Source organism: Triticum dicoccoides, chromosome 6B (assembly GCF_002162155.2).
Source record: "Triticum dicoccoides isolate Atlit2015 ecotype Zavitan chromosome 6B, WEW_v2.0, whole genome shotgun sequence".
Classification (NCBI taxonomy): Eukaryota; Viridiplantae; Streptophyta; class Magnoliopsida; order Poales; family Poaceae; genus Triticum; species Triticum dicoccoides.
The window spans coordinates 50,282,375-50,297,745 of NC_041391.1; the positions used below are offsets into that span (position 1 = coordinate 50,282,375).

Genomic DNA, 15,371 nt, shown 5'->3' on the forward strand with positions numbered 1-15,371 from the left:
GGTCAATCGATCGAGCGTCTCTACTTGAAGTCCTGCAGCAGGCCATTGCGAAGAATTTTGAAACAGTAGGAACACGAGCATCTTTTTTTCTTATGATAAAATCTTCCAAGTCTGCTGATGTTGTTCGCATCGATCTCAATGTAACTGCTCCTCAGTTTAGATGTGCAAAGTTGTCTCCTGTTGTTTAAAGTCCTGCCCGACCTACGTTGGCAGCAACTCATGTCCAGGCGCATCTCCAATAATTTTGAGAGAAGACGAGTCCCTTCCCCCGCGTCGCCCGAGCGGGCGACTCGGGGGCGAAACCCTCGCGCCGCCTCGGTCCCCTACCTCCTGCCCTCTCTCCCCCGCCGCCGCCGGCGACTGCCGCCGGGCTTGGCCCGCGCGGTGGTAGGCGGCGGCGGGGCTTCCCCGCGCGCCATCAGCCGGTCCTCCCCGTCGCCCCCGCCCCCATGGTCGCTGCTTCCGGTCCTTCCCCGACACCTTCCCGGCGGCGACGCCCTCCCCTGCTGCTGGCCCGCCGCGGTGCCTGATGTGGCCGCCGGTGTTGGCCTGGGTCCGTCTTCTCTGCGATTCGGCTCCTGCTGCTGCTCCACCCGCCAGATCTGGAGTTGGTGGGGGCCCCGATGGCGGTGGGCCTTTCGATCCGGCCACCTCGTGCCGGGACAGGGTTGTGGCCCTGCTCCTGCTCAGGCCATCGCATCCGCCCCTGTGTCGCCGGATCTGGCGCCCCGACGAGTGTTGACCAATTTTCAGGCCGGATCTGCATGGGGAGGCGGTTGCAGGCGCCTCTTCTTTCTTCGTGGTGCTCGGAGGTGGCTGCGGTAGTGCTCCTGGTGGCGGTGGTGGGCGTGGTGACTAGCTTGGATGGGATGTGCGTGGTGGGTGGATGCCGGTGCGGCGGCCCCGGACTTGGTGGACGGCGTCGGCTTTGCGGCGAGCGGCGTCGATGGGTGTTGTACCGTGCCCTTGGCCGCGGGGGCGGCGAGGATGCGGTGTCTGTGCACCGTGGTGTGCTTGGCTCTCCGCGGCCTTGTGCACCGGTGCGTCGATGACCGCTGTCCCTTCCCGGGTCTGTGCTCTCCTGGTCGGCTCCGGTCTTGTCGTCCTCTTCGGCCTTGGGATAGGACGTTGCGGAGGGCGACCAGGGGAAACCCTTGGCTTGCGGCAGAGGCCACGATGTTGGCGACGCCTTTGGCACCGGTTCCCTCCTTTGAGGCTTCGTCGAGGTCCCCTCCTACCTCCTACACTTGCACTTTGCTTTGGGTGAAAACCTTGTCCCCTTGGTGGACGGCGGCGTCGCTGCTCGTCGCTACCCTTCTTGGAGGCGTCGTCTGGGGGACGCAGGTGTGAGGTTGGCACTCGGCTGCTAGGATTGGGATAGCTGATGGCGTTCATGCTCTTCTTCGTCTTTGCTGACGATATGTTCTTCTACGCCGGTCTTCGTCGTACGGTGCCGCGTTTCTGCTTGCGCTTGTGCAGCCTCGCTGTGGTGGTCCGAGAGGTTGTGGAAGGCTATGCTTATGCCCGCGGCGCTCCGATCTCCTTCCCGTGCCTACCCTGTCGTCGTTGCTCATCCGAGCTCATGGTGAGCGCTTTGCCTTCCGACGGTCCGGCGCCCTTCGAGCCAGGGCGAGATGGTAGTGGCCCTCTTCGGAGGCAGACGGATGGCAGGGCGACCGTGTTTCGGTCCTGTGAAGTGGGCTTTGAGGCTGCCCTCCGATGTTGGCGACTCCTTCTTCAACTTTCTTGTGTTGCTTGCTTTGTTGTCTGGTTGTAAGCTGCTCCAGCACCTTGTATCTTGCGCCGTTTTCTTTTTCCTGTTGTATGGTAACTGCCCTTGTAATCCTGGCCGGTTGATGGCTTTGTTAATTCAAAGTCGGACTAGGTTCGGGCCTCCCTCGGACGCGGCTTAGTCTTTTCTCTAAAAAAAAACTCATGTCCAGGCCGATCGTTTTCTCCCAGTCCTGGGATCAACCACGAAACTTGATCTTCTTGGGATTAATAACTCCATGACTAGAATCGTGCTGTAGTAATCCATTTTACTACCAGTCCAACATGACGTGCTGCCTCCTCATATTATTCTTTTGGTAGCAGTAGCCGCCTTAATTTTTCCTGTATCCAGATCTTTGATTATGTAATAAGCATAGCCTCTACATCATGCCATTGTGGTGTCTAAATTGGTTGTGTCATGGATACCTCTACTGCAGGATTGGTGATCCACGTTTGCAGCTTTATAAGTTCCCTTTATAATAATTTCAGGCTATATATTTTCTATTTGTTCAGTAGATGCCTGATGAAATCCCCGTCGGAGCCAACAATTTATTTTACTACCAGATATATCTATTAAACTCTGAGGACAAGATCATCAAGTCTCAGAGTTAACAAAAGTACATGGTACGTACTGATCTAGAAGCACCAATAAAATGCATTGACTCTTTATATTGATCATGAAAATAATTGAGGAAGGATTGTAATATGTACTTGCATTACAGGGGTTATTCTTCACATTAAGTAATTGGTGGTCATATATAGGGGTTAGTGTCGAACCACTAGCATCGAGCAAATGATTGGAGGTAATGCCATATCGTTATGTATGCCTTTCTCTCCACAAGATGGCAATATATATGTCAGAACCTGTAACTGTTCCAACTACTGATAGTTATATTTGATTAATTAGCACAACATAGAGTAAAAGGAGCACTACTACCATATATTTATATACTTTTGCTGTGGATTCCACCCATGTATTAGGTCATTGTACTGCCATGGAGTACTACTACCATATATTGAGTTGCCTCATGTTTTCCCTTGCAAGTGTAATTAACTATACGTATGAATTTAATGCAATTTTGTGACGGTTCATATTGTAGCCGGTTTGTGGAAGCTACAGAGGATTCATAGTTCCCAAAAAACGAGTGTCTAAGGTAGTATAGCTGCTGATGTTGCTCGATTAATGCATCTGCTTTAGTCTCCTCGACAGCATGTGAATCATATAACATATTATCAACGACTTTTATTAGATCAATTGTTATCCAGCACTTGCAATCTGTTGTCCTCCTTTTCCGGTCTCTTTGTGTTCTCAATAAGGAAATCTCATAGGTACTTTTGATATAAATTATGAAATCTGTTCATATTCTGTACATCTTTCCAGTATATATGCATGGTTTGTCAAACAAAAAGTCAACCGATCATCTGATTTTGGACGTAGTTAACCGATCATCAGATTTTGGATGTTCCCCGGACTAACCAGCATTGATCAATCCACTCCTGTAGCTGTGTAGCGTGTAAATGTGCCCACACTCGAGGCCCATGTGTCCAACTGTAGGCACGTAAAGATATGTAACTAGCAGTTTTACATAGACAATGGTACGCATATGGATATGGAGATGTGCTAGCCTTCATGAGGGCTATGCTGAGGTTGCTCAAGCCATCTAAATATTTTCTCTTATTGGTTGTATTAATTAGAACTGCAACACTCAACTGAGATTGCACCCATATGTACTACAAATCCACATCTTCACAGTGTCTCAATTTCTCTCCTCCTCTTTCAGCAAATATGGGTGATGGCGTACACAAAGTAGTTTGAGTACACTATGTTCTGATAAAAAATGAATACACAACAGGGTGAGGATCGATGCTTGATGAGGTATGTGTTCTTATTTAATACTAGATGGGAAAGTTAATTATTATTTTTGTAATTCTGATTTTTCTCTGTATTAGATGAACAATATAATGAATAATTTCTCTGATTTGGGTGGCCTTCGAGAATGCTTTCCTACGATTAGGAGTAGTTGTACAAGGACATTACTCATCCACTAATCGTTTTTATTATAATTTGTATTGTAGACTGCCGCGGAAAATGGTGATGGGATTGACCGAACCCTGTTACTGTTCCCCCTTTTATAACCAAACGAACAAGGTTAATTAAACATTGAAGAAACTTTTTACAACTGTATGCACATAAATACATGTAATTAGCAGTTTTACATTGGACAATGTAAGCATATGGAGATGCATTAGCCTTCATCACGGCTGTGCTGATGTTGTATATATGTACTGCCTATATTTCGAATTTAAGAATTACACATATTCGAATATGTTGTTCAAGTGCATCTAATACAAAAATATTTATATGTAAGGATCTCTGCTGTGATGTTCAACAAAATCTCTCTGGAAATTGTAGCGTTCTTCAAGTTTAAAATGTGCTAAGGTTGTTTGTTTAATTCCAACTTATTTGTTGTATTCTTCCTTAGTTTCCGACCTTACTTCAATAAGGTGTGTTCTTTTTTTAGATTTTTTTCCTTACCCAATTAATTTCAAGGATATATGAAGTGTCAAGCATATGAAGTATGTGTGAATATCTTTCTTATTGTTTTTTTAGACTGATTTTATATAAGGAAAACAATCCTTTATCATTAATAAAAACATAACACTTTCTATGCTCGCCATTTGAATACGTCAATAACTCGATGACTTCGAATACTACTGAATTCATATGAAAAAAATTTCATCATATTTACAAATAACTTATATCAAGTTATCACGGCACAAAGCCATTTGAGTACGCCTAAGCAAGTTGTCAATAACTCAGTGACTTCGAATACTACTGAATTTATATGAAACTTTTTTCATCATATTTACAAATAACTTATATCAAGTTATCTCGGCACAAAGTACTCTTTGGTGTCACCTAATTAATTAACGTGGTTACATCCAACTAACTCAATTCTATAATATAACCTCCTATCAATCCTCATGTCCGATATCCTTACAAAAAACATCATCAAGGTTAATGATACAGATTTGAATGCAATATTAATTAACGAGCCCGTGCGCACGCACGGGTTGACGACTAGTTACATATAAAGTGTGGTTCATATATGCCTCGAAAAAAATTAATTGCCGTTTTCAAAGGCATTATTAGTTTCGGGAGCTCAGGGCGTTTTTTTTTAAATTAAAACTATTACATGTAGACTCTTGTTCATTGTCATCAATAAGTGGTTCTAGCATCATCTTTTTTTGTTTGTTTTGAGACATTTACTGGTTCCAGAGAAAATAACTTCAACAAAGCCAACACAATATATATGATGATAACGATGGGCGGTTGAACTTCATCACTAAAATGATCACAACATTGTTCTTTATTTCGAAATTGCGCATCAGCTGGTGCATTAGCATGATCACTTGGAACACCATAAAATTGATTAGGATGTATGGGATGGCAAAGGAGGATGGGCCGACGTCGCCGATGCGCCAGAAGAAGAATATGTATTTTTGCACCAATCCATGCATTGGTCCATTGAAACATAGCAGAGGTTGTTTGTCAAACAACACTCGCAATGAGATGGACCTGCGCAGTCTAGACCACTCTTATGCACGCACAATCCATGTGGTAAATTAATCTTCTTGTTGACTTTGCCATCCATGATTCGGCCTACGGGACAAAAAATATAAATCAACCATTAATATCCATAAGACCCGTTGGTTACCAAATCGAATGACGACTATGGATCTAGCAGGGCGAATACACACACCTAAATCGGAACAGGAATAAACCACAGACAACCTTTGTGGTAGTGCACGATCAACTAGAGAACAAGCTAGCATTATTTGTAAAGACAAATATGCACGACTAGGGCATACTAGTTTGCAGAGATGAGGGTTAAACTCTTTTTCAGTTCTATCATTTTTATGTGATTATAATATTAGCAAAAGAATTTGTTATGGTGAGAAGGGGAAATACTAGTAACTCAGGACGTGACTTACAATGTACATGGATAGAAAAGCACATCAGAAGCAGCAGCGAGAGCAGTGTTGGTGAATGGGCAAGGCCGGTGAGCTTGGCCATCAAGACGATGCAATTGAAATTGCAAATACTTCCTTCGGGAGTGAGTATGTATGTTTTCTGAGCGAAGTACACTACAATATGCTTGCTCTACCTACACATTGTTTGCATATATATATGAGAGAGAGTGAGAGATAGAGAGAAAGAAGCAGAGAGAGAGGAGGTGCAAATTCAATTTAGGGATATAGTACCCACCTCCAAAATATGTCTACCAATATAAATGATTACTTAGAATACATTAATTGTAACCAATGTATATCCTTACAATACATTAATTATATGTATATATATCCTTAGAATACATTAATTATATTTATATATATAGGACAAATATTTCCTACCACCGGTACTTACGCTCATATGAGTTTTCTATGTTATATTTAATATCTATCAAAATCGAGAATATATACGTCTAGTATGTAGTATATAAGAATATTTATATAGTATATATATCGTACTTTTTAGATAGTATGCACTATTTTTTATATACATATAAATATGAAGGTATTTTCAAAATATACAAAAACTATGGACTCACCCGCGCTTCATGTGCACGGCAGCTTCACCATGGAGCATGCGCATGCGCACTACAACGCCGCCATGGTGGAGGTGCAGCCAGCGCCAGCGCCTTTGCCGGTGTACCAGCAGGAGCTGGAGCTGCACCGGCTAGTGGAGGGTGAGATCTACGGCGAGCACGCAAGCGAGGAGGCCGTGGCCGCCAATGGCCATGGCGATGTCACATCCCTAGCTTCTGGTGCTGCCTAGTGTTTGCATCATGTTTAAATTTTGAAAACTTGAACTGAGGAAATTTGGAAGCCTCAAAAACTTAAATAAAAGAAGGGCAAAAACCCTAAAATCTCATTCATTGTTCCAAAATGCTCTTCTTAAATGTTTGATAATTTTGGCAAGGGTTCTGGTCCCAACCAAAATATTGAACATTTTTAAGAATTTATTTTTGGGACTTTGAATTTAAATCATTAGCTATTTGAATTTGAATTATATTCATATAATTAGAATATAATTTCAAATACCCCTGAAATATTTTGTGAGCTTTTGGAAAAGTCCATCTAGCAAAATAAAAATATTCAGAGGAGTTTTTGGCATTGTTTGAATTTGTTTAAATTCAAAACAATGGCAAAAGATATTAATAAAAGAAAAACAGAACAATAGAACAGAAATAAAAGAGAGAAGCCCAGCCACTTACCTGGCGCCTACCTGTGCGGCCTGCTGCAGAAGCCGGCCCAGCCCATCTCCACTCCCCCCCCCCTGTCGTCTTCCTCGCGCCAGTAGGCAGCGCGCGTGGCCGATGCACGCCGGCGCACGCCTCGGCCACCTCCTGCTTGCCGCTCCACCTCGACGCCTGGACGCCTCTGGGAGACGCCACGCACCCCCCTGGAACCCCCTCGACCTCTCCCATCACCTCTTCCCTTCTCCGTCCCTCTCGCACACAACCGGCCGAGCGCCACCGTCGCTGACCCTCGCTGCCCTCGCGGCCACCGCCACCCCCTCTCCTCCCCGACGCGCTCCCGAGCTCCGCAGTGCCTCCCTCGACCTCTCCGTCGGCTCACGCGACCGGAGAAGCCCCGAAGCGCCGTCCCGACGCTTTTCCCCTCCTCGGCCACCGAGGACCGCCGCCGTCGATTCGCCGCCGTCGCCGCCTCCCCGAGCTCGCCGTCTGCTCCAACCGACTCCCCGTGAGCTCCTCTTCCTCCTCCCCCTCTCCGTTTTCCCTCTAGCATGCCGTAGCCGCCGCGCCTCTCTCCCCCGACAGCACGCCGCCGCACGAGCTCATCGCCGACGAGGCTCCGGTGGCCATTTGGTCCCGTGCGTGCCTCCGTTGGGTTCGTGAGCTCTCATAGAACGCGTAGGTGCTAACCGTAGATCCTCCCGTGCACGGTGTCGTCGTTTTCATCGGCGCCCGAACTCCGGCCGCCGCTATGACCTCGCTTCCGGCGAACTCCGTCCACCCCCGCACCTCCCGTTGGTTCCCCTAGATGCGCGCGGGCACGGGCTATCCTCTGGTGCCCCTGGCGCGTCGATCCGTCGTCTCTGGCGCAACTCCGGCGAGCCACCGCCGCTCTGGGTCGTCGCCGTCGTCCAACCGCCGGCGAATCCGACATGGCCGTCGTTAGCGGCTAACCCCCCACACTAACCAACCCCCTAGGCCACTGACTCATGGGCCCAGCCCTGTTAGCTAATTAGGATTAGCACTAATCGAATTAGTTAAACTAATTACCCCCCTGCTGACACTGACAGTGGGCCCCGTGGCTATTAATTTGATTAGTTAGAGTTAATTAACTCTGTTAGTCACCTGAGTCACTGACCAGTGGGCCCCACTAGTCAGGTTTGACCTGGACCCGCCTAGTTGACCTGCTGACATTAGCATGACCTAGTGCTGACGCAATAAATCATTTTCTGGGTTTATTTTAATTCAGAAAATTCATGAAAATTGTATAAACTTCTAAAAATCATAGAAAATCAACCGTAACTCCAAATCAAATAATTTATATATGAAAAATTATCAGCAAAATTCAAGGAATCCATCTATACCATTTTCATGCATGTTTGAACAATGTTGTCCTCTGTTTTGGAAAAAACAAATAAAGGGCATTTAAATAATCATATATGGAGTTGGAATTTGAATCATGTATTCAAACCAACTTCATTTAAATCATAGCCAAGTGCATTAACCCAAAACACATTCATATTGCCATGTCATAGCATGCATCATATTGTCGCATTGCATTGATTGTGTTTTTCCTTGTTTGCCAGTAATTGTCCCCTCTCGATAGACGTGTACCGACGATGTGATCGATGACACCGACGAAGAGCTATATTATCTTCAGAAGTGCCAGGCAAGCAAAACCCCCTTGTTCATTCCGATAAAATCCCACTCTCTCGCTCCTGCTCTCTTTTACTGCATTAGGACAACACCGATTCAACTGTTACATGCTGCGGTAGTTGAACCCCTTTATCCTCTGCATGACCTGTCATTGCCACAGTAAATAGATGAAACCCACTAGCATGAGTAGGAGTTGTTTGAGCCCTGATGTGCCTACTCATTCATGCTTGTTTGTCATGCCTGCTACTGCTTAGAGTTGAGTCAGGTCTGACTCATCGGGGATGAATCAGAGGTGTGTGAACATGTCCTACCATTGAGAGCTAAGTGTGTGAACACGATTTGGTAAAGGTAGCGGTGAGAGGCCATGTAGGAGTACATGGTGGGTTGTCTCATTGCAGCCGTCCTCAGAAACTGAGTTCTGTGTTTGTGATCCATGACCAGCTACTACCACACATTGGAATGCTTAAGTGCCCCTCTCGACTTATTAATCAACTTGATCTCTGTCCAGGAGTTGCAACTAGTTTCTGGTGTTTGTAGGTAGTGTTAGTAGTCTACCAAGTGGCACCCGGTACAGGTGGGCTTGGGACAGACTAGGCACAGTGGCACGGTGTACCAAGTGGCACCCGGATGGTGGGCTTGGGAACCCTGCTCACATCGTTTGGGGCCGTGAGCGACACCCCGGCCGGATCTCCTTGCGGATGGAACCCGAATAGGCGATAAACCTGGACTAGAGACTTGTTCGGTTAGTCAGGTCGTGGCCGACTCCCTCGCCCGGCTTCCGCTTGAAGGTTGCCGAGGTACATGACGTGTACAGGGCGATAAGTGGCGAGAGCGTGTGTGAAGAAGTACACCCCTGCAGGGTTATCATTATCTATTCGAATAGCCGGATTCCTCGGATATGGAAACTTGGACCCCTTGCATAGTTCATAGACAAGTGAAAGTGGATACTCTAAAATACGCAAGATAAGCGTGAGTGCTATGGATGGCGTTCTCGTAGGGAGACGGGAGCGAATCCATAGTGGTGTATTGATATGGTGAATATGTGGACTCATGTGCGCCACCTCAAAAGAGTTACTTGCAGTCGTAGTTCAGGATAGCCACCGAGTGAAAGCTGGCTTGCTGCAGTTAAACCCCACCATCCCCTTTGTTGATAATGATGCATATGTAGTTAGTTCTGATGTAAGTCTTGCTGGGTACATTTGTACTCACGTTTGCCTATTTTATGTTTTTGCAGAGAGACTTCAGTCTCACTAGTAGTTCCGCTTGGACTTCGACGTTTAGCTTGTTACCTCAGCTACGATCTTGTGCCCTCGACAGGATCTGGTAGATAGTCAGGCTTCTCAGCCTTTTTTTCATTTATAATTGTCTGTACTCAGACATGTTAAGCTTCCGCATGTGCTTTGACTTGTATGCTCTGAGTGTTGGGTCATGAGACCCCTGTTTGTAATATCTCGCTCCTCGGAGCCTAATAAATACTTGAGTCGTAGAGTCATATTGTGATGCCATGTTGTATTTGCACATATCGAGCATATTGTGTGTATGTTGTTGAAATGCTTGGTATGTGCGGGATCTGACTATCTAGTTGTTTATCCTTAGTAGCCTCTCTTACCGGGAAATGTCTCCTAGTGTTTCCACTGAGCCATGGTAGCTTGCCACTGCTCCGAACACTTAGGCTGGCCGGCATGTGTCCTTCTTCGTTCCTGTGTCTGTCCCTTCGGGGAAATGTCATGCGATGAATATCGGAGTCCTGTTAGCCCGCTACAGCCCGGTTCACCGGAGTCCTGCTAGCCCAGTGCTACAGCCTGAATTCACTCGCTGATGACCGACACGTTCGATGCTGGGTCATGGATGCCTGTCCCTGTAAGTTAGTGCCACTTTGGGTTCACGACTAGCCATGTCAGCCCGGGTTCTTTGTCATATGGATACTAGCGACACTATCATATACGTGAGCCAAAAGGCGCAAACGGTCCTGGGCCAGGTAAGGTGGCACCCGTGGGAATACCGTGCGTGAGGCCGCAAAGTGATATGAGGTGTTACATGCTAGATCGATGTGGCATTGAGTCGGGGTCCTGACAGTGTTGGTATCAGAGCTTGACTGTCTGTAGGATTACCAAGCCAAACTGGTCGAAGTTGAGTCTAGAAATGCTTTAGTTATATAAGGGAATTGATTGTGGGATGGAACGTAAGGCTCTTTTTACTCCTTATACCTCATGCCCTTCTGATCTGAGTCATCTTATCTTTTCTACGGGGTTAAGGAACTAGGCTTTCTCTTCTCTCTATCAGGATCACGTGTTACTAATCCGTAGACTTATAAGATTGTTGGACTTAAGCCTCTGTTCAGTTCCTACTACTTCTGTATGTTAACTGTTGATCTCGAAACCTTGATATTGTGCTCCTGAGTGGTTATGCCACCATTTTTGTGAATGTCTCAAGTCTTTTCTGAGCATTTACAGCCGTTATGCTGTCCGAGTCATCCCAGGTTTCTAAATAGTCAGATGCATTTGCAAATCCCTTCCTCCTGTTTCCGATGTGCCTTTGGTCAGATTAATCACACAAATCAGTGAGTTGAGGTACTTTATTGCCTTGACATATATGTTGGAGTTAATAATTATGACCCTAAGTGCTTAGGGGGTCATCTAGTGGTCTAGCCATGATCTGTGTTTCCAGTGTGATGATTCTGGCCGTCATTATCGAAAGCATCCCGTGATGCCATTTAGTTAGTTGGCATTCTATTCCATTGCGGGGTTCTTGAACCCGAGATTCACCCTACTTACATCATGTTGATAGTGTTGCTAGTTCCTTTAGGATATTAGTAACCTTTGCGATAGTCCTCGAGGTTCGTGGTACATCCTTCTTCCAATTACCATGAACCATTCTTGGCAGGAGTTCTTCTGAACCAAAAGATAACAACAAAAGTGCTCTCGATGAGTTCTCCATGCTATATTGTGACTCTGCCAGCTCAACCTTTCTGCATGGGTTATCCGGAAGAAATATGTTGAACTTCGTTCGACATGCTAAACCATGCATCCACAACTCAGAAAATTGTATGTTCCTTTGAGTTGTCTCTCTTCAGTCGTATTCTGACCTTCGTCTATCAATTGATAGTCAAGAGTATGCATGCATTCGTTTATCGATGCCTATTACTCTTGTGGTCCGTCAAGCCATTCTATCGCGGAATGACTAGGAGAAACAAACTCCAGTACCCCTTCCATATCCAGGATTGGGTCAAAGAAGTTGTGCTCCGCAGAACAAATTGCTAACCCAGCTTTTGTTCTGCTCTACCTTGGAGTATTACCATCTTTTATATCGGGATGTCATGGGAATTGCACACCATCCTACGAACTCTTGACACAGTGATACTTCTCTCCATCATTATTCATTTCTCGGTTCCCATGTTGATGCAACCGGAATACCGACAAATGAATTGTGATGTGTGAAATCAATACTCCGAGCAACTCGTTGCTTGGTAGCTAATGGACAACATCCTCATTCTTAACGTGTTGGTTATTAAATCATCATCCTAAGACTGATCGTGCTACCTAGTTCTTATTTCGGTGCACCCTTCGATTGATGAGTTAGGATCTTGTCAAGTCCTCACTCATTTGATCATATCGTCTTGCCCTCAAAAGCGAGATTGTTCTCGAGCTTAGTAACATACCGGTGGTTCGTGATTTTCCAAATATCTTCTCGGAAGTATTACCAGGTTGTCCCCTGACTGTTATGTTGAGCTCGTGATCAAGTTGGTTTCTTGTGAACCACCCTCTCCTCTCCCCAAGAATCGGGGTTAGATATCCCTGAGCTAGTTGGTTAAGCTAGACAACAACTTGGAGAGTTGGAAGATAAAAGCTTGCCTGACTTAGCTCGTTCCAAAGGGATATCCTTGTGTAGTGTGTGTTGAAGAAATATGATATCTTCATCGATTGGTCCCTGTGATCAGTTGCTGGACCTATTATCTTATCCAATCTTTGATTTGAGTATGAGCTATCGTCAAATCAAATCAGAACCAACGATATTCGTAATGTTGTCTTACTCGTGGTTTTCCTCGAGCATACACCATTATATTCTTTGGTCTGACCAATACTACCACCGTGTTCACATGATGGTGGAAGTCCAGTGATATGGAAATTCCGATGAGTTACTGTTGAGCCCATCAGCAGCATTTTGTCTCCCCCATGATTCATGTTGAACATGAACCTAGTGTTGGAAACTTGTGTAAGCATTTTCTTCATGCCCCGTTCATGAAGTATATGTTTGGATGAAAGAAGTGACTTCCTTTGATTCACGTGCATTTGATGTAAGTTGCCGCCGTGAATTCGAGAAAGTCTATTTTTGCTTCCTCTAGAATCATCCCAAGTCAGCCATGCACGTGCAAAGTATTTTGTGGTCTGTTAGACTGATCATCTTCATTCCATATGAATTCTGTAGCACACCAAGCCACTGACTGATTTGTTCCAGGAGAAGGAGTTCTTTTTAAGAGCTAACCCGGGCTTAGTCAAGAACTTTGATATCCTCGATGATGGTTCCCAACCAGAACTCGGTAGTGTTTTATTATAAGACTACCATGTGGTCATGCTTGTCTGAGACAGCGTGTTCACACATGTGTAGCAGAACCAGCTCATGTTTTGGAGCTTGCTATCGTAGTTCATTTCCCGAGAATCTCGCAACGTCATTTCGTCGAATTGTGTTGCAAACTTTCATTTTTCTTCCTAGACTCGATGAGTCTGGAATATCCTGACACCAACCAGATCTGAATCTCAGGCAGACTTGATGGTTGGAATGTTTCCCAAGAACTACAATATTGGTCCCTCTATAACCGGTAAAGTGGATGTCGTGGCCAACACATCTAGCCGGAAGACCCATTATTGTAGGCTCTTGATTGAGAAAGTTGGCCACCTCCCCATAGGGATTTCGTAGGATTTACTCCCTAGTTGCCCCTATGGATTTCTATGTTCCGAAGTCCGACCTTTTTACTTGATGTTCTAGATATCAAACCATATCTATGAATGGGTTACACTAGCACATCAAGGAGAACATTAGAAGCGGAGTGCTAAATGTCTCTCGGTCGATCATCCAGATTTTATTTCCTTGGCCCCGCCAAGGGTGAAATCTGAGAAAGTGTTATCTCTCCTTGTATCTGCATCGTCCATCGCTATTCATCATGGTAGTATGTTGTGTTGTCAGCACCCTAGACACGGATGTTGATAAAACCTTGATGATTGTGGAAATGCTCAAGTTCTTGAGAGCACGCACAAGCGTTAGGTGTTACCATCGGCACTAACTAGGTTTGCTCTCAACTTCCTCGGTTATGCTATAACTTCTCAAACAGTGGATTCACTCTCTCTTGTTGGGTTCTTCCCCAGTTACCAGAATCATTCCCAGCATTTGCATTCTTGTTCCCAGCTTGCACCACCAAGGTGCCATTCTACCATGGGTCTCTTCCATTTCCGGTGGTAAGCAAATTCATCCATTATGTTGTCTTCAACAAGGTAATCCACATCATCCATAGTCCAAGTATGCCATTCTACCGAACCCCTCCAAACGATCGCTTGAGAATTGCCTTAGGCTGGTATAAAGGTTTTCAATGATCTCTGAATCAAAGGCAATTCTTTTGCCACTTAAGGTAATAATCACCGAATCACCCTCCTCCAAGATGTCTCGTTATGGTATCATGGCAATTCAACTCCTCGCTACGTTGACAACCGCTCACCACCTTCTCAAGCGTGAAATTGTTGTCCTCCTAGTGAACCTTCGTCATCCGTTTCTTTCCACCCCTCTTGATGTGTATCTCGTGTCTCAACCCGAGAGATGGTTCTATGTCTCATTCCGTGAGTTGTTCGACCTTCGAGAAGATCGATCCTTCTAGAGTTTTCCTTTCCTCTTCTTGTCATGATTAGCTAGAGTTCTCAGAGCAAGACATCAAGACAATGATGGTGATCGAATCAAGGTTCTTATGAAGTGCAACCTGGATCGTGAAGATTGTTCTAGTTTGCGTTCCCCCTTCACCTTACCCTACGCTTGAATCTCGGGACGAGATTTTTGTTTAGTAGGGGTGAGTTGTCACATCCCTAGCTTCTGGTGCTGCCTAGTGTTTGCATCATGTTTAAATTTTGAAAACTTGAACTGAGGAAATTTGGAAGCCTCAAAAACTTAAATAAAAGAAGGGCAAAAACCCTAAAATCTCATTCATTGTTCCAAAATGCTCTTCTTAAATGTTTGATAATTTTGGCAAGGGTTCTGGTCCCAACCAAAATATTGAACATTTTTAAGAATTTATTTTTGGGACTTTGAATTTAAATCATTAGCTATTTGAATTTGAATTATATTCATATAATTAGAATATAATTTCAAATACCCCTGAAATATTTTGTGAGCTTTTGGAAAAGTCCATCTAGCAAAATAAAAATATTTAGAGGAGTTTTTGGCATTGTTTGAATTTGTTTAAATTCAAAACAATGGCAAAAGATATTAATAAAAGAAAAACAGAACAATAGAACAGAAATAAAAGAGAGAAGCCCAGCCACTTACCTGGCGCCTACCTGTGCGGCCTGCTGCAGAAGCCGGCCCAGCCCATCTCCACTCCCCCCCCCCTGTCGTCTTCCTCGCGCCAGTAGGCAGTGCGCGTGGCCGACGCACGCCGGCGCACGCCTCGGCCACCTCCTGCTTGCCGCTCCACCTCGACGCCTG

The 15,371-nt window shown here is 45.3% G+C and overlaps 1 long non-coding RNA gene across 1 annotated transcript; it reads left to right on the forward strand.

Moving 5' to 3' along the window:
* Nucleotides 1-232: 232 nt before the first annotated feature.
* Nucleotides 233-4,097, forward strand: LOC119320297. Its single transcript, XR_005154903.1, has 4 exons — nucleotides 233-2,394; nucleotides 2,493-2,573; nucleotides 3,552-3,646; nucleotides 3,847-4,097. It is a non-coding gene; the product is annotated as an uncharacterized LOC119320297 (long non-coding RNA).
* The last annotated feature ends 11,274 nt before the right edge of the window (nucleotides 4,098-15,371 follow it).